We start from the raw sequence: 4875 nt of genomic DNA, 5'->3' as shown, positions 1-4875 counted from the left end.
TGTCACAAAATTGCCCTTGTTTGCTGAGAAGAATGAGCAGCATTGACATGTCAGAGAGGGACTCTCTGGTAAAGTTTTCCTGGGTACTTTTCTGCTAAATGATCAACATTTTCAAAACACTCTTATAATAAAGAGATGTTATTGTTCCTTGGCCCTCCAAAAAGCCAACCAAGTGTCTTGAGCATCCCAACATACAGTTGCCATGACCTTTGCTCTTGACCAGTCAGTCTGCTTTTGCTTGGGCTGGATGACTGTCACTTCTTGGTAGCCATTGCTTTATTGTTCTTTGTCTTCAGGATTGTACTGATAAACTCATGTTTCATCTCTTCTTACACTTTTTTTGAATAATGCTTCAGGATCTTGATATTGCTTATTTAAAATCTCCATTGAAAGCTCCGCTTTTTTCTGCAGTTGATCTGGGTGCAATGGTTTGGCACCTATCAAATGGGAAGTTTGCTCAACTTTAATGTTTCAGTCAAAATTGTGTAAGTTGAACCAATTGAGATGTCTAGCATGTTGACTATCATTTCTGCTGTTGCTTACCTGTCCTCTTCAATTAGGGTGTGAACAAAATGAATTTTCTCTTCACTAATTGATGTGGATGTTTTTACTACTGTGGGCTTCATCTTCGACATCATCTCATCCTTTCTTAAAATGAGTTATCCATTTGTAAACTACTGATTTCATTGGAAAATTGTCCCCTTAAACTTACTATAAAACATCAATTATTTTACCATCATTCCAACCAAGCTTCATCACACATTTGATATTTTTTCTTGCTTTAATTTTTGCTGAATTCATGTAGCTCTGATAGGGGGTCAAACTGATGTCTTTTCCTTCATGATACCTTATAGTAGATCCTATTCAGCTACATTATAACAAGTTAGCATGAGTTTATTTTGGTGCACAAAAGTTGAAAATCCATTCATAGTTTTCTATATGCATTTTCAGTAATTTATTGAAGTCCCCTGATATGTGCATGTGTATGTATTTTATTATATTTGATATATTAATATATGTATTAGAAGGCATTGGCTCATATGAGAATGTAGGCTGAGAAGTTCAAGGATATGAAATCAGCAAGCTAGAAACCCAGGAGAACCAAAGATATGGTTTTAGTCTGAGTCCGAATACCTGAGAACTAGGAGAGCCAATGGTATTAAGTTTCAGTCTGAGTTTGAGTCTGAAGGTAGAGGAAGGCTGAGATCATAGCTTGATGAAGTCAGATAGAGAGGCATTTCATCTTATTAGCAGGAGGGTCAGCTTCTTCAGTCATTCAGGCCTTCAACTGATTGAACGGGAGCCACCCACATTAGAGAGAGAGAGAGATATGTTTTACTCAGTGTACTGATTCAAATGTCAATCTCATCCAAAAACATTCTTACAGACACACCTAGAATAATGTTTAACCAAATATCTGGGCTTCTTTTGGTTCAGGCAAGATTACAGATAAAATTAATTATGAGATGCTTAAAAAATGTTAAAAATCAAAGATAAGTTAAAGTGACTCTTGGCTTTTGACAAGCTGAAGTTGATGAAGAAGCCAATATTAAAATTTTACCTAGACTATGAGACACCACATTGTCCACTGTATGTTTTGGACATTTTGTCCTCCTTATGGTTAAAAGTAGACAGATATCAAAGGGGAAGAAACTGCTGCTTTTTGTCTATGTCAATTTTATAAAGTCTGCTGAATCCTTTTTGCTAAATAGCTGGCAAAGTTCAAAGAACTTTCGTTAGGCAATCCCAGCATTGCCAGGGAGATCTCAGATGCCCACCTGATACTTTTGCAGAATTTAATAGGCCAAATAATTTACAATCGGTTCCAATAACCAGAGAAGTAATAAATTGAGAGGGCTATTCTTAGGGGGAAGTTGAAAAAGTCTAAATTATACCACAGATTTGACTGGTGTTGTTTACATGTTGGACTTTATATTTCCTTCAGTAATACATAATTCAGTCTTGCAGCTACTTACACAATTAGAAATTATGAAGGTAGCATTTAAATGTTAAACTGACAGAATGATTGATTTCTCTTTAGGTCAATGTGGAGAACCAAGTCTAATGTTTATGGAATTTCACCACCTATATTGTCATGGAGATGAGGCACCATGCTATAGTAAGTATGCCAGGGCTGTGATTTAGAGCCAGATTTTGTAAAAAAGGAGTTGAATTCAAGAATTCAAGTGCAGGTTTTTTCTTTTTTTCTTTTTTTGGCTAACATTATATTGATTTTTTAAAAATGTGCAACTTCAGTGCCCATGATTGATACAATTGAAATTTGGACTTGGAGGCCCTTTATATCTCCATGGTCCTGATGTAATACATTGGTTGCAAATGTTCAGTATTTCCAAAAGTAGGTCATGGATGAGGCCATTGATTGAAAGAGGGCAAATAAGAGTAGAAACAGGTTTGAAGAGGAAGATAGTTTGAGACGTGGTTTTGAAATGCTAGTGGAGATCCCCTTGAATTATCTAGCAGGCACTTGAAATCTGAGTCTGAAGTATGTGAGTAAAGTGAGTATCTAAGTGTGGAGTATGTGAACTTAAAAAAATAAAGTCAGTTAGTGTATAGCTTTTTCCCTTGGCCCTTCTTTGTTCCTTTCTTCCTAGAATGCAGATGCCCAGAGACAGAGCAGGCATCTCATGGCCTTGAGAACAAATACGCTAGCTAGCAAGTGCATTTGGACACTGTTAGTTAAGAGTCTAGGGCATGCATTGGGCTATAGATTGGATGTTTGACACCTCCAAACCTCATGTTGAAATCTGATCCCCAATGGTGGAGAAGGAGCCTCCTGGAAGGTGTTTGGGTCATGGCAGGGGAGCTCTTATAAATGGCCTGGTGCCCTTCTCATGGTAATGAGTGGGAACCAATGGTTAAAAAGAGCCTGGCACCTTCCCTCCCCCCCCCACCCTGCTTCTTCTCTATGTAATCTCTGCATACTCTGCTTCCCTTTCTGTTTCTGTATGAGAGGAAGCAGCTGGAAGATCTCACCAGAAGCAGGTGCTGGTGCTTCTTGTACAGCCTGCAGAACTGGGAGCCAAATAAGCCTCTTTTCTTTATAATTTGCCCAACCTCAGGTATTCTTTGATAGCAACACAAATGTACTGAGACAGTTGGTAAGATTTTTTTATAAGGGGACAGACAGTAAGTATTTCAGGCTTGTGGGCCAGAGGGTCACTGCAGTAATTCTTCCATGTTAGTGCAAAAGTGGTCATAGCCATAACATATAGGGAAAGAATTACATGTGGCTGTGTCTCAATAAAACTTTATTTAAAACCTGGGTTAGAATTGGAGCAAAGGGGGAGAATATAGTAGGGTAAAATTTGGCCAGAAGTCTGCTCTAGACCATGGGAATGAGTGAAATCACGAAAAGAGCATTTGGGATGATCAGCATCCAGAAGAAAGCCTGGGAAATGCTTATGTCTACGGAAAAGGCAGAGAAAGATCTGGAGAAGCAAGGAGAAGCATTTTGAAAGGAACAAGGAGAAGTCAACAACCCAGTGCTTCAGAGACAAAGGTCTGGTGTTTTAAGAAGGAGTGTGAAACAATGTTAAAGTGCCTCCTGGAAGCTCAGTGGGACAGGTCTTGAGACGACACTGTTGGAATTAGTGATTAGGATGACATTTCTGATTTTTGAAAATGCTATTTTAGGGGAGGTATGGGCACTTAACTCCATGAAATGCAGGTGGTTGTCAAGGTGATGGGCGGCAAGGTGGGCACCACATGGTGGGGAATCTCAGGTGGAGGCCCGGAAGAGAAAGTTTTTCTGACTAGGAAAGACAAGTAAGCTGAAAAGTCTAAAAGAAAGAAGCCAACACATTCAGAAGGTTTCAAGACACTAGAAAGAAGAAACTCTAAGTGCAGCAATTCCTGGAGGGGTGCAGGCAGGACTCTGCAGGTGCTATGCAGGGGTGTGTGGTGCCTCACTAAGGCTCACCATGCTCCATTACAACAGCACCAAATAGATCCTTGCACCAGACACTGCTGCAGGAGACCTAACATCTGCTTTTCCTGCTTCTTTACTAACAGCCTCTCAATTTTGCTCAGGGTAGCAATGTGCCCACCTAGAATACTCACCTTATCACACTCCCAAGCTACCAGGGGTGTCCCAGATCTGACCAGTGTGTTGTACACAAGCCTCTTCAGGGTAGGGGCTTTTCAATAAGTTACCATTTATCCTGATTTAAAAAAAAAAATAGAGTCAGTTGGTGCACAGCTTTTTTCCTTGGCCCTTCTCTTTTCCTTTCTTCCTACAATGCATATACCCAGGGACAGAGCAGGCATCTCGTGGCCTCGAAAACAGCACTGCATTTGCTCTAGTTTACCACTAAAGCAGGAGGAGGGGGCATGGCCCCTCCATCCCTGGACTCCTATTTAAGTGAGAAAAATAAGCCCCTTACTCATTTCAGCCAAATGTTGTCCAGTTCTGCTTATATGGAGCCGAATGCAAACTTGATTCTATAATCTCCTGTTTTTCCCCAGTGGAGGGAATGGCTTCAGACGGTTTATCTGCTGACCAAGATTGGGTAGATCCTTGAGACTTGGTACTCAAAGTGTGGTCCATGGGCCAGCAGCAGCAGCACCTCACGGGAGCATGTGAGAAGTGTGGAGTCCTGGGCCACAGTGCAGATTTGCTGAATCAGAATCTCCTTTAACCATCCCCAGCTGATTCTGTGAACAAGGAAGTTTGAGAAGCATAGGCCTGGATAATAAATAACAAAGCTGAGATTTGATCGTTGGTCTGTATGACTCCAAAGTCCATACTGTTCCTCTGAAATAAGAGGAAATGGAAAGGTATTAATGTCATTTCTTTTTTTCATTTTTGGCACAGATGTGGATGCTGTTCGAGGCAAAAGAAAAGGAAGCTGGGAA

General features: G+C 40.4%; 1 long non-coding RNA gene across 1 annotated transcript; it reads right to left on the bottom strand.

The window, feature by feature from the left end:
- Positions 1–704: 704 nt before the first annotated feature.
- On the bottom strand, positions 705–4607 carry LOC128584210 (uncharacterized). The gene is made up of 3 exons (XR_008379656.1): positions 4404–4607; positions 4081–4181; positions 705–1288 (listed from the first exon to the last, which is right to left on the bottom strand). It is a non-coding gene; the product is annotated as an uncharacterized LOC128584210 (long non-coding RNA).
- Positions 4608–4875: the final 268 nt, after the last annotated feature.

The sequence above is a fragment of the Nycticebus coucang genome, chromosome 4, assembly GCF_027406575.1.
Source record: "Nycticebus coucang isolate mNycCou1 chromosome 4, mNycCou1.pri, whole genome shotgun sequence".
NCBI lineage: Eukaryota > Metazoa > Chordata > Mammalia > Primates > Lorisidae > Nycticebus > Nycticebus coucang.
Note: the sequence above shows the minus strand (reverse complement) of the source record. Positions and strands in the feature narration are given on the sequence as shown.